Source organism: Mobula birostris, chromosome 2 (assembly GCF_030028105.1).
Source record: "Mobula birostris isolate sMobBir1 chromosome 2, sMobBir1.hap1, whole genome shotgun sequence".
In the NCBI taxonomy this organism is placed as follows: Eukaryota; Metazoa; Chordata; class Chondrichthyes; order Myliobatiformes; family Myliobatidae; genus Mobula; species Mobula birostris.
In genome coordinates this window covers 239314795-239342270 of record NC_092371.1, presented here as the reverse complement: position 1 = coordinate 239342270, position 27476 = coordinate 239314795, and the positions used below count along the sequence as shown (strand labels likewise).

At 42.6% G+C, this 27476-nt stretch overlaps 1 long non-coding RNA gene across 1 annotated transcript in view; it reads left to right on the top strand.

The window, feature by feature from the left end:
- LOC140210401 (uncharacterized) overlaps nt 1-27116 on the top strand; it is a 38467-nt gene extending 11351 nt beyond the window's left edge. The window contains exons 2-3 of the long non-coding RNA XR_011889231.1: nt 13069-13116; nt 27065-27116. This is a non-coding gene — a long non-coding RNA (uncharacterized lncRNA). The remainder of the gene's footprint in view (nt 1-13068; nt 13117-27064) is intronic.
- Nucleotides 27117-27476: the final 360 nt, after the last annotated feature.

The following is a 27476-nucleotide window of genomic DNA, read 5'->3' as shown; positions in this document are numbered from 1 at the left end:
CCAGTGTCAGCCCAGGTGTCCCTGAGTGCTGTCCTGATATCTGAAGCGTTGGTTACCATTAACAAAGTGACAGATAACCAATCCTCTACAATTTCATTTTTGCTTGATGTGCCTGTGTTTTCACAAGGAATGTAACAGTTATGTATGTATAATTCAGCATCATCACCATTGTGTGCTGTGTTGTATGACGTGGTTGATCATGCTCTATCCATGCCTAGATGGTTCTTGGCAAATTTCTCGACAGACGTGCTTTCTTTTCAGCAGTGGCTTTACAAGACAGGTGACGCCAGCCATTATCAATACTCTACAGAGATTGTCTGCCTGGCATCAGTGGTAACATAACTTGTGATCTGCACCAGCGGCTCATACGACCATGCACCTCCTACTCCCATGGCTTCACATGACCCTTATTGAAGGGGTGGGGAGCATGGCTAAGCAGGTGCTACACCTTCCCCAGGGGTGACCTGCAGGCTAGTGGAGGGAAGGAGCACCTTGCATCTCCTTTGATAGAGACTTATCTCCACTCTTCCACCCACTGGAATATACCCATGAATGACGTGCCGGGTACTCAGTCTCCTACAATTTCTGTTCTACTTGATGTACCTGCGTTTTCAACAAGGAATGTAACAGTAATGTATGCAGTTCTTATGAGAAAATAACAGAGCAAAAAGCAAAAGTAATATGCAAGTGCAGGAGATCTGAGAAAACATAAATAGAAAATGCATGAAATGTTCAGGAAAAGAAACCACAATATTTCAGGTCAAATTTACTTCATAAGAACTAAACTGAAGGCACAAAATGCTGGAAACACAAACAGGCACCATCAGAGGAAAAAGAAACAATTAATCTTTCTGAATCAGGATCCTTCATCAAATGAGGCCTATCACTGCCTGTTCCAATGCAGCTGCTAACACTTTTCGATCTTTAAAGGAAAAAATTTCAGTGCTTTGTGGTTGAATTATTTATTTCAGCAAATATCATTCAACCAGTGGGACCAACACTTACTTAACATCATTCGTCCTGAAGATACGAACGTACATCCTTCAGCTAAAAGCTTTGGCTCCTCCTCTTCCCTATTGATCCAATTCTCTACAGTATGTTTTAGAGCACTCCTGTGGTAATGCTGAATTAGACAACAACAACCGACAACAAAGAATAAAATGACGTGGAACTATAGCAGAGAATCTGGACATAAATTCCAACCAATACATTTTGTTATGGATCCTCGCATAAGCCCCAAATCTTGGTCCATTATTGCCCATGTTGTTTTGTCTCCTATCCCATCATGCACCTGTGGGAACTGTTTTTTTATGTCTTCAGCTACTGCTGTTGTGAAGCCCCTATTCTGGTTGCTATGGTGAAGCCCCTGGCAGACACTTTAGAATGGGCTATCTGAAAGCTTCCAACTCCTCTCCTTGAGGAACTCAGCAGGTCCAGGCAGCATCTCTAGAAAAGAGTAAACAGTCGATGTTTTGGGCCGGGACCCTTCTTCAGGACTGAGAGGGAAGGGGTGGGGCGGGGGGAAGATGCCTGAGTTACAAAGTGGTTGGAGGCTTAAGGAGGCTAGCTGGAAGGTGGTAGGTGAACCAGGTGGGTAGGAATGATCAAGGGCTGGAGAAGAAAGAATCTGATAGGAAAGGAGAGTGGACAATAGAAAAGGAAGGGGGTGGGAACCTGGTGAAGTAATAGGCAGGTGAGAAGAATAAAAAGTCAGAGGGAGGAATGCAGGTTGGGGTGGGGAGGGAGGAAATTTTGTTCGCCAGAAGGAGAAATCGATATTTATACGTATTTATGGCCTGCTGAGTTCCTCCAACTTTTTGTGTGTGTTGCTTTGGATTTCTGGCATCTGCAGAATCTCTCGTGTTTGTGATTGACATACATCTCCTCCCCTTGATTTGATGCACACCAAAAAGTTGCAATGCTTTGGGCCAAACATTTTTTTCTTACCAAGTTCAAAGTTCAAGGTACATTTAATATCAAGTATATATACTTTATGCCACCTTGCGATTTCTCTCCTCTCAGGAAGCCACAAAACATGAAGCCCAAAAGAACCCATGAGAAACAAGATGACTATCAAACCTGAAATGTGCTGAGAGAGAGAGAGAAAAACAAATCATGCAAAGAATAAAAGTAAGCAAATAGCATTCAGGAGCAGCCAGAGCAGGCCACAACTTCAGTTCAGTGCAGAGCCGAGTAAATGTCACAGAGCTGCGTTAGAACCGTTCCAGTCCTCGCCTCTAGTCACGACACCCTGCCTTTCAATCTGGCCCAGCATTTAAATCATCTACACATCGGGTCTTTCCTTCCACTACCACCTGGGCCCTGTTGCTGTGATATACTCTGGGCCTGGAACCTGCCACCATGTTTCTCCCTCTACCTGATCTTTCCCAATCGGCTGGGTGCTGAGACCATTCAAACCTTGGGTCCTTCTTCACTCTCGGTTGAGGCCTCGACTCTGCCTTGGCCTCGCCTCAACTCTGTCTTGCCTCCGTTTGCTTCGACCCTCAATGCTGCCTTGCCTCCGCTCACTTCCTCAATGGTTGTTTACCATAAATTTTACCCCCCCCAGCCCCCCAAACACACCTATCTTTTTCTGCAAGTACATTTCCAGCATATCTTAGTCCTGATGGGAGATCACTAACCTGAAATATTATTTGTTTCTCCCTCAGTTATATGATGCCTAATGTGGTGAATATTTGCATCTTTTTTGTTTTATTACCTAAAGGTTTTGCATTCGGAAATATGACTGCATTTTTCCAAGTATTTTGTTGGAATTAATGGAAAAAAAGACGATGGAGAAAATACATTTAGCAACGGTGCTTTAAGTAATTATTTTCCTCAGGAACTATCCATTAACTGTAAATCTTATACACTGAGCAATTTCTGTTTTTGGAAGAATTCTAACTATTAGTCTTGTGACCTCACTGATAATTGCATCCCACTTAATTGATCTTTAAGGTTATTCTTCAAATTTTTAAGACAATAAGACCATAAGAGATAGGAGCAGAATTAGGCCACTTGTCCCCTCGAGTCTGCTCTGCCATTTCATCATGGCTGATCCATTCTCCCTCTCAGCCCCAGTCTCCTGCCTTCTCCCTGTATCCCTTCATGTCCTGAATAATCTACCTCTGCCCTAAATATACCGAATGACTTGGCTTCCACAGCCAGCCGTGGCAATGAATTCCACAGATTCACCAGTCTCTGGCTGAAGAAATTCATGGTCCTCTCCATTCTAAAAACACGCTCCTCTATTCTGAGGCTGTGCCCTCTGGTCTTAGACCATAGGAAACCAAGCTGACACCTGGTGATGATTTGACATTGGTAAAGCAATTGTCCCTTAGTTGCTGGGTGTATTTCACCATAGGAAACATTCTCTTCATATCCACTCTATCAAGGCCTTTCAACTTTCAATAGGTTTACGTGAGATTCCCCCCGTCCCCGCCATTCTTCTGAATTCCAGTGAATACAGGCCCAGAGCCATCAAACGCTCTTCATATGACAAGCTTTTCATTCCCAGAATCATTTTCGTGAACCTCCTTTGAACCCTTCCTAGTTTCAGCACATCCTATCTTAGATAAGGGGCCCAAATCTGCTGACAATACTCCAACTGAGGCCTCACTAGTTCTTTATAAAGCCTCAACAGTACATCCCTGCTTTTATATTCTAGTCCAATTGAAGTGAATGCTAACATTGCATTTGCCTTACTCACCACAGGCTCAATCTGCAAATTAACCTTTAGAGAATCCTGCACAAGGACTTCCAAGTCCCTTTGCACCTCAGATTTTTGAATTTTCTATCCATTTAGAAAATAGTCTATGCTTTCATTTAAATTTGAGTTAATTTTTCCTTTCTGAGTATTATTCATTGCCATTTACAAATCTTCCAGTGTAAATCAACACAAAGTATAATCTTGTGTGGAAGTTGTGGTAAGGCAAGGGTTAAAGACAACATCTAGGAGAGGGTGACTGTGGCAGTGTATAGTCAAACCCAGGCAAGGGAGACTTTTGAAGTGAGACCACCAGAACCGGTGTTGATGACTGCAGACAGGTGGATGAGAATGATTATGGCAGTGTATAATCACCCAAGAACATAGCTTCCCTCGACACAGTAGGGTGCTGGAGGCAGATGAGGCAGCAATAATGGACTACACCCAGCAACTAGGGGCCATTGCTTTACTAACTTCAAAATGTCAACAGTCATTAGCTTGAAGGTTTGATTGACTTTTAACACCTCTATTGTGAATGGTGATTGATCTTGCAAGTAAGGAATTCAAACATATACAATTTACCAAATGGAATATATCCATAACTGATAAGACAATTCTGTATAAAAACATCAGTTTTCTGTTCAGACCTCAGGACAATTTTGGCGTTCTGAGAAGAATCTCTTTAGGCAGAGGGTGGTAAATTTGTGGAATTCATTGCCACGGGCAGCTGTGGAGGCCAAGTCATTGGATGTATTTAAGGAAGAGGTTGATAGGTTCTTGATTAGTCAGGGCATGAAAGGTTATGGGGAGAAGGCAAGAGAATGGGGTTGTGAGGAAATGGATCAGCCATGACGAAATGGTGGAATAGAATCGATGAGCTGAATGGCCGAATTCTGCCCTATGGCGCGTGGTCTTGTGGTCTTACATGTATCAACATCACTCCCAGTTACTTGCAGCAGTATAGTCATAGAGTCATAGAACACTACAGTGCAGAAACAGGCCCTTCATCCCATCTAGTCTGTACCAAACCATTTAACCTGCCCAGTCCGATTAACCTGCACCTCCTTCCCATAACCCTCCATAGCCCTCCCATCCATATACCTATCCTATCACACAGGATTTCCTGAAGGCTAACTTGCAGGTTGAATCCCTGGTGAGGAAGGTAAATGCTTTGTTAGCATTCATTTCGAGGCAAAGTGCTTCAGATTGTTGCAGCTATATCGGACCCTGGTCAGATCCCACTTGGAGTACTGTACTCAATTCAGGTCACCTCACTATAGGAAGAACACGGAGACCATAGAAAGGGTGCAGAGGAGATTTACAAGGATGTTGCCTGGATTCGGGAGCATGCCTTATGAGAATAGGTTGAGTGAACTCGGCCTTTTCTCCTTGGAGCGACGGAGGATGAGAGGTGACCTGACAGAGGTGTACGAGATAATGAGAGGCATTGATCGCGTGGCTAGTCAGAGGCTTTTTCCCAGGGCTGAAATGGATGGCACGAGAGGGCATAGTTTTAAGGTGCTTGGAAGCAGGTACAGAGGAGATGTCAGGGGTAAGTTTTTTACAGTGAGAGTGGCGAGTGTGTGCAATGGGCTGCCGGTGGCAGTGCTGGAGGTGGAAATGAAAGGGTCTTTTAAGAGACTCCTGGGTGGCTACATGGAGCTTAGAAAAATCGAGGGCTATGGGTAAAGCCTAGGTAGTTCTAAGGTAGGGACATGTTCGGCACAGCTTTGTTGGCCAAAGGGCCTGTGTTGTGCTGTATGTTTTCTATGTTCTGTGTTTCTAAGATCAGCCTCACTATTGGCTCACAAAAATAATAATATATTAGTTGTAGAATGTCATAGAATAGAAAACGAAGAGCAGAAGTCCCTTCTTTAAATTGGTTAAATCATTACAATTGAATGTTCTTTGCATCTGTCAAATTGAATTTATGCCTCAAAAAATTAAGACACCCAACCATACAATTTTCATCCAGACAATTCACTTTGGATTTGAAACGTGGATAACTGCATTCAAATTGACATTTATTTCAATGATTATAATTACAAAGTTGTTACCTTAAAAATGCCTTTTAATTTGGTGATCCTCATGAATTCGATGATTCTGCACACTAATTAACTCCAAGAGGACCACAGCCTTGTTGTTGGGTTTGGAGGCTCTCATGCCTCCACGACCCAGAGAGCGATGTTGCCTGGAGTCAGGCTCTTGGTAGAGTTACCCATGCCAAACAGGTCATAGGGTAGAGGCCAGACTGAGAGTGCTGCACTGCTCCTCCAGGTTCTGGGGTGTGCCTTGGGGCTAACAACCTGACTGGTAAAACAATATTGTTATGGAAAGAGCAATGAAGAATCTTTCTACATCTGACTGCAATGGTATTCCTGAGTCTCCAACCGGAACCTGCATGGCTGATAATACTGGAAACCGAGAGAATTTACTGACATGATGAAGGAGGCCTGAAACATTCAGTAGCATGGTATTATGGGTATGATATTCAAAAGCTTTTGTTTTGTTCAGCTTAGTGAAATCTATCTTTCAAAGCAATACACTGTTGTTTTGATATAAGTCTTACATTGTCATCGTCGTGGCTATCCCTCGAGGTCGAGGATGATGGTCTTTGTTCTGATAAATCTTATATAACATAATAGTTGTATAATTTTGTGGATATTCTTCTATTCATTTTAATTCTTACTGATTCTATCAGAAAATTGAACTAATTTTGGTTCTTTGGGCCTATAGAGGGAGATGTTTCTTTGGTTTTCATTGATATTTTGGCATCATTTGTGACACCAGTGTGCTTTCATGTCTTCAATGCTCTTGATACCTTCGATACGAAAACAAATCGGAAGAGGCTGCCCGTCTCCCAACTGGTCACAGGAACAGATATACTTAAACCAATCTGCTTGACGGTGACTTTGATAGGATAGATTTCAACAAACCATGTCTCGACCATCAAGTAGAAGATCAGAAAAGCAGAAAACAGTAAGATCTGTCATCTTACTGCATGTGAATACTGCCTGTTTTAAGAGTTTAATGCTTGCAATATTGCATTCAATACAGGAACCAGCTTTAAAAGCATCTTAGTATTTTGTTCCGAGCGGGTATGAGCGTTAAGACAAATAGTAGATACTGAGGAAGTATTCTTACAACTAGCATAAATAAAATAGACAATCAACAATCATATTGCCATAGATCTAAAATAAATCAACTAATTTTAGATGAAAAATACATGAAGAAATATTGTTAAATCTTTGAAGTGTGTTCCCTTATACTTAAGAATGTTTTTGTTCTATGCAGAGTGTTGTATTGATTTTTCTAGAACCTGTTTCTGATATTAACAGCACATAGGGTTGAAAGCAACTGGAAAGAATGGCACAGAATGGATATTAGGAAGTACAGAAATACTTGACAGATTTGCATTAGACAGACGGTAGGCATTGTTATCCACAGAGCTGACTGAGTCCAATATAGAAATATTATTTTAATTTGAAAAACGGAAAAGGATATTGCAGCTTTTAATGACAGTAATGCAACCTCTTCTTTTATTTGTTGACTTACTTATTATTATTACTTGTTTCATGTTTGTATTTGCACAGTACTTCTCCTTTTGCACATTGATCATTTGTGTGTAGTTTTCATTGTTTCCATTGTATTTCTTTGTTCTACTGTGAATGCCTGCATGAAAACGAATCCCAGGGTGGTACGTGGTGACATATACGTGCTTTGAGAATAGACTTGCTTTGAACTTTAATAGTCCAGACTCAGGGAATCTCAAATTAATCAAAATCTAGTTATTCATTTTTTTTATTATGAAAGCTAAAGATTGCCACTTTTTTTGAGCTAAGACTAAAGACTTAAGACTTCAGACTTCCTTTGAAACATGCTTTGCACTTAACAGGCAAAGGCAATTCAGTGCTTTACTGAGATCTGATGAAAACACATAATTACCACAAGAGTTTTATTCCATTTTGTCACATCAAAAATAAGAATCCAAAAGAATAAGGTGGCATCCTGCATTAAGGACCCCCATCACCCAGCACATGTCCTCTTCTCATTGCTACCATCAGGGAGGTGATACAGGAGCGTGAAGACACTTGTAAAGACACTGCCCAGAAGAAGACAATAGTGAACCTCTGCTGTTGAGAAATTTGCCAAGAACAATCATGGTCACCCTGCAACCAGAGGTCATAGGTCAAGGGTGGAAGGTTAAATGTTTAAGGGGAACATGAAGGGAAACTTCTTCACTCTGAGGGTTGTGAGAGTGTGGAGTGAGTTGCCGGTACAAGTGGTGCATGTGAGCTTGATTTCAACGTTTAAGTGAAGTTAGGTACATGGGTAGTAGGGCTATGAAGGGTTTTGGTCCCAGCGCAGGTCATTGAGAATAGGCAGCTTAAAAGTTTTCTGCATGGACTAGATGGGATGAGTAGCCTGTTTCTGTGCTCTACTTTTGTAAAGCACAGTAGTACACATAACATACATACCACACAATAACTTCTGCAGGTAAGGATAAAATCTACAGATGAATCACATAAATAACAAACTAAAGTACATGAATATTAAATTTTGTAAGGTACGGAACAGATTAACCAGTGACACTTTGAATAAGATGTGGCAGGGAGTTCAGAATCCTAATGGCCTGGGGGGAAGAAACTGTTTCTCATCCTGACTGTTCTTGTTTTATGCATCGTAGTCTCCTTCCTGATGATAGAAAGTCAGAGAGGATGCTGGAGGGATGGGTGGGATCTTTAATAATACTGAGGGCCCTGCATACGCAGCACTCCTGATAAATACCCCCTAATGGTTGGTAGGGAGACCCCTATGATCCTTTCAGCTGTTCTCACAATCCTTTGTAGGGACATCAGGTCCAATGTTCCAATGTATTTTTTTTGCTCCCATACCAGGTGGAGTTGCAACTGGTCAGGATGCTCTCAATGGTACTCCTGTAAAATGGGGGAAGGAACCTTGCTTGCCCCAATCTTCTTAGCAAGTGAAGGCACTGCTGTGCCTTCTTGCTGTGCCTTATTGTATACATATTAAATAGGTTGTGCAAAAAGATAGTATTCATGGGTTTATTCATTAATTGATTTTACTTTATAGTTTTTAATTTTTTTGTGTTTTGCAATTTGCCAAGAACAGTCATGGTCACGTGACCATGATCGCCCATGCCGCACGGCACGGAATGATGATGTCATACGACACAGCACATATTGATGATGTGTTTCAATGTACCGCTGCCACATAACACATTTCACAACATACGCCAGTGGCAATCAACCTGTTTCTGATTCTGAGGATGCCAGGAGTTCCTGTTCTAAATATAATGTTATTACAGCTTCAAGTGGGCACAGTGCACCAGATACACATATTACCTAAAAAAAAAAGTATCACCTTACTTTGAAAAAATAATACCATACACTTATGCTTTCTCCTGATGGTGTAAATTCATTTTCTGACTGTTTTGGGCTTAACTTTCGACTCTGTTATACGGATGTTGCTGGGACTGGAGAACCTGAGTCGCTCAACACAAGGTGGCGCCGGTGATCATCTGTGGGCTGCAGAAAATTGTTCCAAATAAGGAAAGGTTGAATAGGTTAGGACTTTATTCCTTAGAACGCAGGAGATTGAGGGGCGATGCGATGGAGGTATACAAAATTATGGGGGGTATAGATAGGGCTAAATGCAAGCAGGCTTTTTCCACTGAGGTTGGGTGGGACTAGAATTAGAGGTCATGGGTTAATGGTGAAAGGTGAAATATTTAAGGGGAACGTCGTCACTCAGAGGGCAGTGAGAGTGTGGAACAAGCTGTTAGCGAAAGGGGTAGATGCAGGTTTGATTTCAGCATTTAGGAGAAGTTTGGATAGGTACACGGATGGGAGGGGTGTGGAGGGGGATGGTCAGGGTGCAGGTTAATCAGACGAGGCAGATTAATAGTTTGGCTTGGACTAGATGGGCTAAAGAGCCTGTTTTTGTGCTATAATGCTCCATGACTCTGTGACTATAACCTGGCAAAAGCCACTTTTACAGAATGTATTAGATTTCTGTTCCATTGATTTTACTAGAAGCACTACTGAGTAGCTTTTACAACAGATGTATGACCTGCTCCATTACATTACTTTTTGAACAGTGAAACTGAAAGTGATTAGGTTACAGCTAAGTATACATTAACCTTTCATTACACTGGACAACAAAGATTTTGCTTCCCGAATACCTTTGGGTGTATCTTACGGATTTTGGGCTGCTGATCGTGAAAATCATCATGAAACTTCCCATTCGGACACCATTTTTTTAAAAATTGCCTATATTTGCTATTTCAATTCATAATTCAAGTCAATTAAAATGTTGCCTTCAATGTAAGCTGAAAAATTTTCTATCTTGTCCAGGCATGCTGAAAGCAGGGTGGATCCTGCGTGACAGGACAGGTTTTAGAAAGGCTGGAAAAGCATCTCTCACGCATTGCGTTCACGTGTACATCCATTTGCGATCACATACTCTATGTGCAGAACATATTGTGTGTACTCATTCTAATAAAGAAATTGTATTTTCAGGAGTACTGTATCTATGATATCAAAATGTCTTGCCAATGTTGCATTAGCCGTGATACTTTGTTATATTTGTGACAAGTACACTCTTAAATTTCAAAGACGGAACCTGACTACTCTTATTGAGAAAGCCTGTCAGCTAAAATTAGTGACCAAAACAAAGCCTGGGCTCCTCACGTGTTGCACACCATGCACTGTCAATCTTAGACCTTGGCTCAGAGGTACTCAGACGTCAATGCTGTTAGCTATCTCGATGATATGGTGAGAGCAGGAAGATCATGCGACAGACTGCTACTTCTGTCTGACCAGTGTGTCTGGTTTCTCTGCTAAAAACAAGAAATCCACTGAATACCACAATCTCCTTTCAGCCATGAGACCCTTGCTGCATGACAGTAGTCTTCCTGTACGGAAGCCACCAGAGACATGGAGGTGAAGATGCCCTGAATGCACGAGCCAGGAGTGGAAAACAACACTGATACTGATACAGATTTTGAACCTTTTATGTTGACTAAGCCTCATCTGATAATTCAATCTGAGTTAAATGAGCTAGTCAGAGACTTGGGTTTGTCAAAGGCAAAAACTGAATTACTGGATTCAAGACTGCAAGGATTTAATCTGCCGTCACCAGGCACAAAAATTTCCGTGAAGTATTTTGATACTTGAGACAGGTATTTCCCAAAATAACTGATACCAAGGTTAAGGAAGGCATCTTTGTTGGTCCATAAATCAAACAGGTCATCAATGACAGGCAATTCAAAGAACTTCTAGTGGGATTGGAGAAAATCGCTTGGAAGGCATTAAAGGATGTTGCTGAAAATTTTCCTGACAACTACAGATCACCAAACTACATGCAGCTGGTTAACAACTTTCTTCAAGCATACAAAACCATGAAATGCAACGTGTCACTGAAGATTCATCTTCTGCATTCCCATTTAGACTTCTTCCCTGCAAATCTTGGTGTTGTTAGTGACGAGCATGGTGAAAGGTTTCACCAGGACATTGCGGTCATGAAGAAACAGTATCAGGGCAACTGGAATCCATCAATGCTGGCTGATTATTGTTGGACGCTTAAGCGAGAAGCCTCAGACACTGAGTACAAATGAAAATCATCAACAAACATGTTTAGCTTAGTTGAACTACTGCAAAGAGTCAGCACATATAATGCAATTAAACACATTATAATTCAATAAAAGTTCATTTCTGGTTTCTCTAAATTCCTACGTGATACATATAGTCTGAAATTATATTTATGTTCAGCTTGAAGCAGTCTATCATAAACAGAAGATATTTCTGAGGAAGCAATACGTTTGAAGAATTTGCTGTCCAGTGCATCAATCTGTCTGGAATGTAAACCCTATCTTACTGAAAATCACTTCAGAAGACTATATTTATCAAGATGCCTAAAGACTTCAATAAACTCCCATCTTCTCAGCCTTAAAGTTCAAAAAACAGAATTCATTAGGGTGAGACATAGAAAAGGAAGTTCTTGGGGAGCTCACCTGCAATTTTCCCAAAAGTCCACTCCAAATGTGCAACAGTGCAAGACAAATCCCTCTGACTATACAATACCTATACTCAGTTCCATCCATCCTTGCATTGATTTTACATCCAGAAAATCAATCACCTATGGTGTAGTGGTTAGTGTAACACTATTACAGCACCAGCAACCCAGGTTCAATCCATCCAAGGGGTTTGTACATTCCCCCTGTGACCGGGTAGGTTTCCTCCGGGTGCTCTGGTTTCCTCCCACAGTCCCACGATGCACTGGTTGGTAGGTTGGTTGGTCATGTGGTTGTAACTGGGTGGCAGGGAGCCACTGGGCTGGAAGGGCCTGTCACCGTGCCTGTCAGCAGAATATTTTAAAGTGCTTGCTGCAGATAGTACCTGGATACACAGTGCCTGAAACACATACCACTTTATTTATTTACTTGTTTGTTTGTTTATTGATTTATTTATTTAGAGATACATCGCAGAACATGCCCTTCCAGCCCAACGAGCTGCACTGTCCAACAACCCCGCTGTTTAGCGGGCACGCCTTTGGACTGTGGGAAGAAACCAGAGCATCTGGAGGGATCTCACACACTCACGGGGAGAACGTTCAAATTCCTTACAAACAGCGGCAGAATAGAACTCCGAACTTGGGAATGCCTCGAACTATAATAACATCGCACTAACCACTTTGCCTCCGTGAAGAAGTAAAAAGTCAGAGTTGATTATGGAGGAGGGGTGGGGAGGGATTTGTTCACCAGAAGAAGGAACCTTGTCAAACATTGATCTGTGAATTTTGCTATTAAGGTCTCCATCATTTTCAGCATTTTGCAATCAGCATTAGGTGAACTTTTGGCACAGCTATATAGCTATTCAAAGATAGAAGAACAATTTCCTGGTCATCATTAACTGTTAACATGTAGGTTATCATGTCTTCAGTAATTAGTTTACAAATTGACACTAATATAAAAATTGAAACTATTAACATTATCATAAAGCTAGGTTCAGCTTCATAAAAAAATCATTGAAACGCACAATGCTAGTAAACCAAGCAGATAATATTTGTAGTTTTTCATTAATTCTATTTTTTTTGTTTCCTTCTGTGAATGCCTGCAAGAAAATGCATCTCAAGGTAATATATGATAACATATACATATTTTGATAGTAAAATTACTTTGAACTTTGAAATTTCTAGCTTGCAATCTGATTGAACTAGTTGCATATTTTTCTTGTGTTTTGACTGAACACATTAAGAGATCACTGGTACTATTTGAGATGCAAAGACGTGAGCTGGATTGTCATTCACAATCAATTCTCTTCTGTGCTCTGTCCTTTCAGGATTTGCATTTATCATCTTCGCCATCTACAGCTTCAGCGCGTCACGTGGTATGTGAAATCTTCATTGGTTACAATTCTTACCTTTACTTCAATAATTTAAGCACACACAAAACACAAGAGGAACTCAGCAGGTCAGGCAGCATCTATGGAAATGGGTAAACAACTGACGTTTCAGGCTGAGACCCTTCTTCAGGACTGAGAAGGAAGGTGGAAGTAAACACCAGAATAAAAAGGTGGGTTGGAGGGGAGGAAGGCGAGCCAGAAAGTGATAGGTGAAGCCAAGTGGGTGGGAGAGGCCAAGGGCTGGAGAAGAAAGAGAGTCAACAAATGGTTTTCTTTTCTTGTATGTAATTATTTTAGTTTGTAATATTTCTGAATAAAGTATTTTTGGAAAAAAAAAGAAAGAGAAGATCCCTCCTGTATGCCCAGAACGTCGTCTCCACACCCCGCTGCCCACGGGAGGACTGCAGTGAGGAGGAGTCTGTGACCCACCTCTTTGCACACTGCCAGTTCGCTGAGAAGGTGTGGAGGAGGATGGACGGGCTAGTGTCACATTTCATCCCCAGCAGCTGCGTAACAGAGGACTCTCTGATCTATGGGCTGTTCCCGGGGACGCACACGGAGACCAACATCCGGTGCTGCTGGCAGATCATCAACTCGGTGAAAGACGCTCTTTGGTCGGCCCAAAACCTGATGATCTGCCAGCGCATGGAGATGTCCGTGGGAGAATGCTGCCGACTGGCACATTCTCGGCTGCAGGAGTACGTGCTGAGGGACGCACTGAAGCTTGGTGCAGCCACCGCAAGGGCCCGGTGGAGAAGGACCACAGTTTAGGGTTCTTCTCCCACAGGAGTGGGAGGGGTCGGGTGGCGGGGCGTATACCCCCCAACAATGGTGTAGAAAGGTGAAACGACAGAGTGTCACATGGGTGGCTAAAAGCGTGGAAATGTATAGACCGTAATGGAAACACCTGTAAAGGATTGACAGACATTGAATGGCTTATTGTACATAATTTTATTTTTGAATAAAGTATATTTTGAATTTTTAAAAATCTGATAGGAGAGGAGAGTGGACAATAGGATAAAGGGTGGGGGGGGGACTCGGGGTAAAGTAATAGGCAGATGTGAAGAGGCAAAAGGTCAGAGTGGGATTACAGAAAGGGGGTAGGGAATTTGTTTACAGGAAGGAGAAATTGATAATCATGCCATCAGGTTGGAGGCTGCCCAGAATATAAGGTGTTGCTCCTCCACCCTGAGGGTGGCCTTACCTTGCCACAAGAGGAGGCCATAGACCGACCTGTTGAAATGGGAATTAAAATGTTTGGCCATTGGGAAGTCCCACTTGTGAATGGTGAGGAGGTGCTCGATGTAGTGATCCCCCAGTTTATGATGGGTCTCACCAATCCAGAGGAGGCCGCATTGGGAGCACCGGACACAAAGGATGACACCAGCAGGTTCACAGATGAAGTGTTGCCTCAATCTGGAAGGACTGCTTGGGGCCCTGAATGGAGGAAGGGAATGGGCAGGTGTAGCACTTTGGCTGCTTGCAGGGGTGAGTGCCAGGAGGGAGATTATTGAGGGGGGACGACTGGTCAAGGGAATCGAGTGGGGAGCAATCCCTGCAGAAAACAGAGAGGGAGTTTTATTTCATTTATTTATTTCGACATAAAATGCAGAGCAGACCCTTCCAGCCCAGCGGGCCTCAAAGCCCAGTAACCCACCTATTTAACACAAGCCTAATCACAGCACAATTGACAACAACCAAGTAACCTACTAGCCAGTATGTCTCTGGACTTGTGAGGAAACCCACGCACTCACGGGGTGAACATACAAACTCCTTACACACAATGCTGGAATTGAACTCTGACCTCTGTTGAAACATATAAAATTCTCAAGGGATTGGACAGGCTAGATGCAGGAAGATTGTTCCTGATGTTGGGGAAGTCCAGAACGAGGGGTCACAGTTTAAGGATAAAGGGGAAGCCTTTTAGGACCGAGATTAGGAAAAACTTCTTCACACAGAGAGTGGTGAATCTGTGGAATTCTCTGCCACAGGAAACAGTTGAGGCCAGTTCATTGGCTATATTTAAGAGGGAGTTAGATATGGCCCTTGTGGCTAAAGGGATCAGGGGGTATGGAGGGAAGGCTGGTTCTGAGTTGGATGATCAGCCATGATCATACTGAATGGCGGTGCAGGCTCGAAGGGTCAAATGGCCTTCTCCTGCACCTATGTTCTATGTTTCTATATTTCTATTTCAAGGGGAATAGAATATAAAAACAAGGAGGTAATGCTGAAGCTTTATAAGACACTAGTCAGGCCACACTTGGAGTATTATCAACAGTTGTGGGCCCCCTATCTCAGAAAGGATGTATTGTCATTGGAGAGAGGCCAGAGATGATTCCGTGAATGAAGGAGTTAACATATAGACAATAGGTGCAGGAGTAGGCCATTCGGCCCTTCGAGCCAGCACCGCCATTCACTGTGATCCTGGCTGATCATCCACAATCAGTATCCCGTTCCTGCCTTCTCCCCATATCCCTTGAATTCGCTATCTTTAAGAGCTCTATCTAACTCTTTCTTGAAAGCATCCAGAGAATTGGTCTCCACTGCCTTCTGAGGCAGAGCATTCCACAGATCCACAACTCTCTGGGTGAAAAAGTTTTTCCTCAACTTCGTTCTAAATGGCCTACCCCTTATTCTTAAACTGTGGCCTCTGGTTCTGGAGTCCCCCAATATCGGGAACATGTTTCCTGCCTCTAGCGTGTCCAATCCCTTAATAATCTTACATGTTTCAATCAGATCCCCTCTCATCCTTCTAAATGAGGAGCATTTGGTAGCACTGCACCTGTACTCACTGGAAAATAAATGCCCTCATTGTGTTTGGCTTCTTTACCAAAGACTCAACCTGTAAATTAACCTTCTGGGAGTCTTGCATGAGGACTCTTAAGTCCCTCTGCACCACTGATATTTGAACCTTCTCCCCATTTAGATAATAGTCCGCACTATTTTTCCTTTTACCAAAATGCATTATCAAACATTTCCCAACACTGTATTCCATCTGCCACTCTTTCGCCCATTCTTCCAATTTGACTAAGTCCTGCTGCAATCACATTGCTTCCTCAGCACTACCTATCTTTCCATCTATCTTTGTATCACAAAGCCATCAAATTCCATTATCCAAATCATTGACAAACAATATGAAAAGCAACAGTCCCAATACTGACCTTTGAGGAACACCACTAGTCACTGGCAGCCAACAAGAAAAGGCCCCCTTTATTCCCACTTGCTACCTCCTGCCTGTCAGCCATTCCTCTATCCATGCCACTATCTTTCCTGTAACACTATGGGATTTTATCTTGTTAAGCAGCCTCATGTATGACATCTTATCAAATGCCTTCTGCAAATCCAAGTAAATGACATCCACTGCCTCTCCTTTGTCCACCCTGCTTGTTACTTCCTCCAAGAACTCTAACAGATTTGTCAGGCAAGATTTCCCTTCACAGAAACCATACTGACTTTGATGTATTTTATCACTAGTCTCCAAGTACCCCGAAACCTCATCCTTGATAATATACTCCAACACTTTCCCAACCACTGAGCTTAGGCCAACTGGCCTATAATTTCCTTTCTTTTACTTTCCTCCCTTCATAAAGAGTGGAGTGACATCTGCAATCTTCCAGTCCTCCAGGACCATGCCAGACTCAAGTGATGCTTGAAAGATCATGACCAGTACATCTGTTATCTCTTCAGGAACCCTTGTCTGGGCTCTGGGATGTAGTCCATCTGGTCCAGGTGACTTTTCCATCTTAAGACTTTTGAGTTTGCCTAGCACTTTTCCCTTTGTAATAGCTTCCTGACACTCATGGACCTCTGGCACACTGCTATTATCTTCCACAGTGAAGACAGGTGCAAGTATCCATTAAGTTCACCTGCCATTCCTTTGTTCCCCATTACTTCCTCACCAGCATCAACTTCCAAGATCACCTCCCTTTTACTCTTTATATAATTGAAAAAAAAACTTTTGTTGTCCTACTTATTGGCTAGTTTGCACTCATATTTCATCTTTTCTCTTCTTATAGCTTTTTTAGTTGCATTTTGTTGGATTTCAGAAGGTGCCCAATCATCCACTTCCCACTCACTTATGCTACCTTATATGCCTTTTCCTTGGCTTTTATGCAGTCCTTAACTTCCCTTGTCAGCCATGGTTGCCTACCCCTGCCATTTGAGAACAACTTCTTCTGTGGGACATATCGATCCTGTGCATTGTGAACTATTCCTAGAAACTTCAGCTACATCTGCTCTGCCGTCATCCCCACCAGTGACCTTGAGTGTTCCGAGTAAATGTTTCTTCAGAAGTGGTTTGCCATTGCCTTCTTCTCGGCAATGCCTTTACAAGTCGGGTGACCCCAGCCATTATCAATACTCTTCAGAGATTATTGGCGGTCTATAACCAGGACTTGTGATTTGCTTCAGCTGCTTATACAAGTGGAGCTAGTGCTACACCTGCCCCTACACTTCCACCCTCACTACCATTCAGGTCTCCCAGCTGTCCTTCCAGGTGTGATGATATTCACCCGTGAGTTTGATGGGGTCATCTACTGCTCTCCGTGCAGCCTCCTATATATCGGTGAGACCGAACGTAGATTGGGAGACAGCTTTGCCAATCACCTACACTCCATCCATCAGAAAAAGCGGGATCTTCCAGTGGCCATCCATTTTAATTCCACTTCCCTTTCCCATTCTGACATGTCACTCCGTGACCTCCTCTACTGCCACGATGAGGCCACACTCTGGTTGGAGGAGCAACACCTGATATTCTGTCTGGGTAGCCTCCAACCTGATGGCATGAATATTGACTTCTCTAACTTCTGGTAATGCCCCACCTCCCCTTGCTTCACCATTCCCCAATTCCCACTTCCCCCTCTCGCCTTACTTGCCCATCACCTCCCTCTGGTGCTCCTCCCACTTTTCTTTCTCCATGGCCATCTATCATCTCCTATCAGATTCCCCACTTCTCCACTCCTCTAACTCTTTCACCAATCAACTTCCCAGCTTTTTACTTCACTTCTCCTCCCTCCCAGTTTCACCTATCACCTTGTGTTTCTTCCTCCCCTCTTCCCACCTTCATCGGCTGACTTCTCATCTTTCTTTCCAGCCCTGATGAAGGGTCTCGGCCCGAAAAGGTGACTGCACTTTTTTTTCCATAGATGCTGCCTGGCCTGCTGAGTTCCTCCAGCATGGTGTGTGTGTTGAATGTGATTCAGCAAAGGTTTTGCATTCAATAACAGTAGGCGATGTCTGACCAAATCTTTTGTACAAATAAACAGAAATGCACACCATGTAGGAGAAGAACTTCTCAAATTCAGTCTGCTCCTTTTAGAAACTGTGGCTTCCAAAACTTCAGTCATTCTGGACATTCCAGTTGTAGTTGTGGCCAAGTTTTTCTTTTGGGAAAGCTGAAAACTATACCAGTGCTCATAAACACAAGAGATTCTGCAGCTGCTGAAATTCCAGGAGAACACACAAAATTCCTTTTAAAATCGTAAGAAACCAATTTACCTACATAGGTGTAACAATCACTAAAAACTGTAAGTGTCTACTTAAAGAAAATTTTCTTATCTTATTGAATCACGTAAAAAGGATACTATCAAATTAGTCGCCTCTTTCGTTATCGCTGATTGGTCCAATCAACTCTATCAAAATGAGTATATTACCTAAATTTATATATCTTTTTCAGGTGTTGCCGGTTTTTATTCCTAAATCCTTTTTTGATTCTCTTGGCTCTGTTATATCTTCTTATATATGGAAGAATAAGCGCTCTAGATTAAACAAAATTCATCTTCAGAAAGATAAAAAGAACAGAGGATTAGCCTTATCAAACTTTAGATTTTATTGTTGGGCAGTTAATATAAGAAACTTTACGTTCTGGTTATATTTACATAAATCGTGAGGATTGCCCGATGTGGGTTTTTTTTTCAGAAGTTAACTCTGTTAATAAACTCACTATTATTTCTCTTCTTGTGTCCTCCACTCCTTTTGTCTCTGAGTAAGTTAACTGATAATCTGGTAGTTAAACACACTGAGATTTTGGATACAATTCCGAAAATACTTCGGCTTATTGAGATTTTCTCTTTCGAGTCCCACCTTTTCTAATTATTTTTTAAAACCCTCTATGATTGATATGGCTTTTGAAGAATGGGATAGATTAGGTATTAAAATTCCACAGCAACCTGTAAGGAGTTTGCATGTTCTGCCTGTGGTTGCCTGGGTTTCCTCACAGTGCTCTGGGTTCTCCCACTGTCCAAAGACTTGCTGGTGGATAGGTTAATGGTCATTGTAAATTGTGTCAGGATGGGCCTAGGATTAAAAATCTTGGAGGATTGCTGGCCAGAGCGTCTCGAGGGGCCAGAAATACTCACCCAGTGCTATATCATGGCTAAGACCATAAGACATAGGAGCAGAATTAGGCCATTTGGCCCATCGAGTCTGCTCCTCTATTCAATTATGGCTGGATCCCTTTTTTCCCTCCTCAGCCCCACTCCCCAGCCTTCTCCCTGTAATCTTTGTTGCCATGTCCAATCAAGAACCTATCAAACTCTGCCTTAAATACACCCAACAAACTGGCCTCCACAACTAAATGTGGTAACAAATTCCACAAATTCACCACCCTCTGGATGACGAAATTTCTCTGCACCTCTGTTTTAAATGAATGCCCCTCTATCCTGAGGATGTGAACCTCTTCTGAGACCCTCCCACCATGGGAAACATCCTTTCCACATCTACTCTGTCTAGGCCTTTCAACATTTGAAAGGTTTCAATGAGATCCCCCCTTATCCTTTTAAATTCCAGTGAGACAGACTCAGAGCCATCAAACATTCCTCATATGATAACCCTTTCATTCCCGGAATCATCCTTGTGAATATCTTCTGGACCCTCTCCAATGCCAGCACATCTTTTCTTAGATGAAGAGCGCAAAACTGTTCACAATGCTCAAGGTGAGGCCTCACCAGTGCCTTATAAAGCCTCAGCATTACATCCCTGCTCTTGTATTCTAGACCTCTTGAAATGAATGCTAACATTGCATTTGCCTTCCTCACCCTTGACTCAACCTGCAAGTTAACCTTTAGGGTGTTCTGCACAAAGACTCCTAATTCCCTTTGTATCTTAGATTTTTGGACTTTCTTCCCATTTATTTCTCCTACCAAAGTGCATGACCATGCATTTTCCAATATTGTGTTTCATTTGCCACTTTCTTGCCCATTCTCCTAATTTGTCAAAGTCCTCCTGCAGCCTACCTGTTTCCTCAACACTACCTGCCTCTCCACCAATCTTCATATCACCTGCAAACTTGACAACAAAGCCATCTATTCCATTATCTAAATCATTTATATGCAGCATAAAAAGAAGTGGTCTCAACACCGACACCTGTGGAACACCACTGGTGACTGGCAGCCAACTAGAAAAGGATCCTTTTATTCCTACTCAATGCCTCCTACCAATCAGCCAATGCTCTAATCATGCCAGTACCTTTCCTGTAATACCATGGTAAGGTACTGGTAAACAGCCTTATGTGAGGAAACTTGTTAAAGGCCTTCTGAAAGTCCAAATATACAACATCCACAGTATCCCCTTTATCTATCCTACTTGTAATCTCCTCAAGGGATTCCAGCAGGTTCGTCAGGCAAAATTTTCCCTGAAGGAAACCATGCTGACTTTGTACTATCTTGTCCTGTGTCACCAAGTACTCCATAACTTCATCCATAACAATTGACCATAAGACCATAAGACATAGGAGCAGAATTAGGCCATCTGGTCCATCATTCAATCATGGCTGATCCTTTTTTTTCCTCCTCCTCAACCCCAGTTCCCGGCCTTTTCCCCTAAAACCTTTGATGCCATGTCCAATCAAGAACCTACCAATCTCTGCCTTAAATACACCCAACTACCTGGCCTCCACAGATGCACGTGAGAACAAATTCCACAAATTCACCACCCTTTGGTGAAAGAAATTTCCGCACATCTGTTTTGAAAGGGCACCCCTCTATCCCGAGTCTGTTCCCTCTTGTCCTAGACTCCCACCATGGAAAACATCCTTTCCACATCTACCCCATCTAGGCCTTTCAACATTCAAAATGTTTCAATGAGATCCTCCGTCATCCTTCTGAATTCCAGTGAGTACAGATCCCCTAGTATGCTCAATGACAAACTACTCTAAAAAGCCATCTCTTAGGCATTCAACAAACTCACTCTTGAGATCCATTATCAACCTGATTTTCCCAATCAACCTGCATGTTAAAACCTTCCATGACTACCAAAGATTGCCCTTTTGACATGCCTTTTCTATTTCATGTTGTAATCTGTGGTCCACCTCAGAGCCACTGCTAAGAGGCCTGTACAGTATATAACTGCCATCAAACATCCTTTTACTCTTGCAATTTCTTAACTCAACCCACAATGATTTGACATCTAAGTCACCTTTCTACTGATTTGATGCCATTCTTTACCAGTAGAGCAGCACCACCCCCTCTGCCTACCTTCCTATCCCTCCAATAAAACATGTAACCTTGGACATTCAGCTCCCAATTACAACCATCCTTCAGTCACAATTCAGTGATGGACACAACATCATATCTGGCAATCTGTAATATTGCACCAAGATCAAGATCATTAGTAATACAATGCGCATTTAGATACAACACCTTGAGTACCATATTTGCTATCCTTTTTGATTCTGCATGCCTAATGATCTGACACTCAGCCTGTTGGCTGCAACTAAGTCCCTTCACCTGTCTGCCCTTCCTGACAGTCTGACTCATGCTATCTTTACTTTTTTACCATCTGTCCTATCCTGAGTCCCTTCACTCCGGTTCCCACCCCCCTGCCAGATTAGTTTAAACCCTCCCCAACAGCTATTTCTCCTCTATTCTGAGGCTGTGTCCTCTAGTCTTAGACTCTCCCACCATAGAAACCATCCTCTCCACATCCGCTCTCTCAAGGCCTTTCACCATTTTGTGTGTTTCAATGAAGTCACCCCTCATTCTTCTAAATTCCAGTGAATACAGACCCAACGTTATCAAATGTTCTTCATGTGAGAAGCCATTCAATCTTGGATTCACTTTCACTAGCCTCCTTTGAAATCTCTCCAGTTTCAGCGCATCCTTTCCGAGGTACCTGTGAAACTCGGTCTCTCCGTGTCAAGATAAGTCTTTTAAGTTTTAACTCAGCACTGAGGATTACCTGTGTAACTCCGTCTCTCCGTACTAAGAAAAGTATTGTCTGCTGTTTCCCTTTCTACACTCCATGTCAAGATCAGTTCTGCCTGTTCCCTGCCTTCCTGCACTCTCTCCTGTTTGCTGTTAAACGCTCACACCAGCGTCTACATCCTAACGCAACCTCCATGCCTGTGTCCTGCGCTTGGGTTCACCTCATTTGTTGCAACACTTTCCTGTAATACCATGGGCTCATAGCTTGTTAAGCAGCCTCATGTGATGAACATTGTCAAAGACCTTCTGAAAATCTAAGCGCACAATACTCACTGATTCTCATTTGTCTATCGTGCTTGTTATTTCTTCAAAGATTTGTCAGACAAGATTTTCCCTTGAAGAAACTATGCTGACTAGAGCCTATTTTATCATGTGCCTCCAAGTACCTTGAGACCTCATCCTTAATAATTGACTCTAACATCCTCCCAACCACTGACTAACTGGTCAGAATAAATGGCCTCTGATTTCCTTTCTTCTGCCTCCCTCCCTTCTTGAAGGGACATCTGCAATTTTCCAGTCTTCAAGAACCATTCCAGAATCTAGTGATTCTTGAAAGAACATTACTAATGCCTCCTTAATCTCTTCAACCACTTCTTTCAGAACTATGGTCTATATGCCATCTGGTCTACCTTCAGAGTTTTCAGTTTCCCAAGAACCCTCTCTCGAGTAATGGTAACTTTCCTGTCCTGATGAAGGATCTTGGCCCTAAACGTCAGCTGATTATTCATTTCCCTCTGTGGATGCTGCCTGTCCTGCTGAGTACCTCCAGCATTTTTTATTTGTTTATCTTTTTTCTTACTGACATCGAAAACTTTCAATCAGCAAAGACAGCAAGTAGTCAGACTGTCAGGAAGGGCAGGCAGATGATAGGACATAATTGCAGCCAGCAGGGTGAGTATCAGTGCATTAGGGATACAGAAGCAAAAGGGGAGCATATACTGTACTCAAAGTGTTAGGTCTCAATGCCCGGAGTATAAGGAATAAGGCAGATGATCTTGCGGCACTATTACAGATTGTCAGGTATGATGTTGTGGACATCACTGAGTCGTGGCTAAAGGATGGTTGTAGTTGGGAGCTGAATATCCATGTTATATCAGAGGGATAGGAAGGTAGGTAGAGGAGGTGGTGTGGCTCTTCTGGTATAGAATGGCATCAAGTCAGTAGAAAGATCTGACATTGGTTGGAAGAGGTTGAATCTTTGTGAGCTGATTTAAGAAACTGCAAGGGTAAAAGGACCCTGATGGCAATTATGTATAGGCCTCCCAACAGAAGCTAGAATGTGGACCACAGATAAGATGTAAGAGCAGAATTAGGCCATTCAGCCCATCGAGTCTGCTCCATCATTTCATCATGACTGATCCCAATTCTCATTCAGCCCCATACACTGCCCTCTACAATATCCCTTGAGATCCCAACCAATCAGGAATCTATCAACTTCCACTTTGAATATACCCACGGACCTGGCCTCCATCGCAGTTTGTGACAGAGCATTCCATAGATCCATCAATCATTTGCAAAAAATGTCTTCCTTACCTCCGTTCTGAAAGGTCGCCCCCCCCCCCTCAAATTTGAGGTGTGCCCTCTCGTTCTGGATAACCCCACCATAGGAAACATCCTCTCCACAGCCACTTTATCTAGACATTTCAACATTTAGTAATATTCAATGAGATCCCCCTGCATTCTTCTAAATTCCAGTGAGTACAGGCCCAAAGCTGCCAAACAGTCCTCATATGTTAACCCCTTCATTCCTGGAAACATTCTCATGAAACTCCTCTGGGCTCTCTCCAATGACAACACATCCATTCTGAGATAAGGGGCCAGAACTGTTTACAATACTCCAAGTGCAGCCTGACTAGTATCTTATAAAGCCTCAGGATTGACTCCTTGTTTTTATATTTTATTCCCTTTGAAATAAATGCCAACATTGCATTTGCCTTCTTGACCTGTAAATTAAACTTCTGGGAGTCTTGCAGAAGGACTCCTAAGTTCTTCTGCACTTCAGATGTTTGAACCGTCTCCCCATTTAGATAAAAGTCTGCACAATTGTTCCTTTTACCAAAATGCCTTATCATACATTTCCCAACACTGTATTCCTTCTGCCACCTTTTTTGCCCATTCTTTCAATCTGTCGAAGTCCTGCTGCAATCGCATTACTCCCTCAGCACTATCTACCCCTACACCTATCTTCATATCATCCACAAACTTTGCCACAAAGCCATCAATTCCACTATCTAAATCATTGACAAACAACGTGAAAATTAGCAGTCCCAATACTGACCCCTGAGGAACACGACTAGTCACTGGCAGCTAACCAGAAAAGGCCCCTTTTATTCCCACTTGCTGCCTCCTGTCTGTCAGCCATTCCTCTATCCATGCCAGTATCTTTCCTGTAATGCCGTGGGATTTGATCATGTAAGTAGTCTCCTGTGTGGCACAAATGCCTCCTGCAAATCCAAGTAATTGACATCCACTGCCTCTCATTTGTCCATCCTACTTGTTACTTCCTCCAAGAACTTTAACAGACTTGTCAGGCAAGATTTCCCTTTACAGAAACCATGCTGACTTTGACTTTTTATCATTAGTCTCCAAGAACCCCCGAAACCTCATCCTTAATAATGGACTCCAACACTTTCCCAACAACTGAAGATAGGCTAACCAGCCTATAATTTCCTTTCTTTTGCCTTCCTCCCGTCTTAAAGAATGGAATGACATTTGCAATCTTCCAGTCCTCCAGGACCATGCCAGAATCAAGTGATTCTTGAAAGATCATCACCATTGCATCCTCTCTCAGGGTGCTGGAAGGTAGTCCATCTGGTCTAGGTGACTTATCCACCTTAAGACCTTTGAGTCTGCCGAGCACTTTTTCCTTTGTAATAGCAATGGCACTCACTCCTGCTCCCTGACACTCACGGACCTCTGGCACACTGCTAGTGTCTTCCATAGTAAAGAGTGAAACAAAGTACTTTTTAAACTCATGTAACACACATCGAAGTTGCTGGTGAACACAGCAGGCCAGGCAGCATCTCTAGGAAGAGGTGCAGTCGACGTTTCAGGCCGAGACCCTCGTCAGGAAGGGTCTTGGCCTGAAACGTTGACTGCACCTCTTCCTAGAGATGCTGCCTGGCCTGCTGCATTCACCAGCAACTTTGATGTGTGTTGCTTGAATTTCCAGCATCTGCAGAATTCCTGTTGTTTGCGTTATTAAATTCATCTATTTCTTTGTCCCCCATTAGAATAATGGCCATAATAAATCAATGAAAGACCACACCAACCGTGCATTCAACCAGCGTGCAAAAGTCAATAAGGTGGTCAAATACAAAAGAAATAAATGATAACAATAATAAATAAATATTGAGAAGATGATTTGAAGAATCCTTGAAGGTGAATCCATAGGCTGTGGGAATATTTCACTGATGAGGTAACTGAAGTTGAGTGAAGTTATCCCCTCTGGTTCAAGAGCCTGATGATTGAGGGGTAATAACTGTTCCCGAACCTGGTGTGAGTCCTGAGGCTCCTGTACCTTCCTCCTGATGGCAGCAGTGAGAAGAGAGCATGACCTGGGTAGTGGGGATCCCTGGTGATGTATGCTGCTTTCCTGCGACAGTGTGCTCAATGATGGAGAGAGCTTCACCTGTGATGGACTGGGCCTTACCCATTACTTTTTGTGGAATTCTCCATCGTTCAAGGGCATCAGTGTTTGCATACCAGGCTGCAATGCAGGGAATTGATTTATTTTTTAATTGTTTTTCTTCAGTTTAATACATCTGATTAATAAATATTTCTATGTTTAATATAATAACCATCGACATGAATAGTTTCTAAATATCTTTGGCAGAAGGCAAAGTTCTATCTTCGGATTTGCATTTTGACAAATCCCACCAGGGTGATCAGGGGGTGGTGTTGAGTGGAATCATATCCCTGAAACTGAGTTACTGCAGAGGCCAAGTAACATCGAGCTGGACTATTCCCAGATCAGGAGGCCTCATCCATCTGTAACCAGTTAGTATAGGCGTGTGTGCCCAGTCCTGGCAATGGGCCATTTCCAGCATAGATAGTCAGAGTCTTTTTTTCCCATGGCAGAAATGGCTAACACAAGGAGGTATAATATATGATTGGAGGAAAGTATAGGGAGGATGTCAGATCTTGACAAGTTCCAGGAGGGATGACATTTGGCTACATGGAATGCACTGCCAGAGGTCTTGGGAGAGTCAGATACATTAGGGAATTTAACACATAGATAGGCACATGGATGACAGAAAATGCTATGTGGGAAGGAAGGGTTAGATTGATCTTAGAGTAGGTTAAAAGGTCAGCACAATACTGTGGGCTGAAGGGCCTGTTCTAGGCAGTAATGTTCTGTAGGATGGTGGTGAACCTCTAAGAACCAAAGAAATGTAAGCCAATAGAGATCAAGGTCAACTAAACGGATAGCCAATCAGGACCGAGCCAAGTGGACAGGGGTCTATATAAACACGAGCACTCACAGAGAGAAACTCCAACAACTGCGCACTGAGAATGTCACCTCAACTAGTGATGAAACACCTGCACGCTAAATGCCGAGCTCAGCAAACTCTGCACTATCAAAGCGATGTTCTATGTTCTAGATAGGTGAGCCTTACTTATTTTGTAACACATTGAGGACTTTGACTGGCAAAATCTACATCATTTACAAAAATAATAAATTAATTATTTCTATCAAAATGTTAGTTTGCTAAAGTGTTGTTAATCTGCAGGGCATCGAGCTTATTATACTCACATATGGAACTGTTGTACAACAACTGTGCAAAGACTTTGAAAATGATGAAGATATCAATAAAGAACTCGATAAAATGTAAGTAACACAGGACTGTAAGAAATTATCAGAGCAAGATAGATGATATGTTTTATGTTATAAGATCAATTCATCTAGGATAGGACTATCTTAGAACATACTCTCAGTGGCAACTTTATTACTTGTATACCTGCTTGCTAAAGCAAATATCTGATCAGCCAATCATGTGGCAGCAACTCAAGGCATAAAAGCATGCAGACGTGGTCAAGAGGTTCAGTTGTTGTGCAGACTAAATATCAGAATGGGAAAGAAATGTGGTCTGTAACTTTGACTGTGGAGTGGTCGTTGGTGCCAGATGGGATGATTTGAGTATC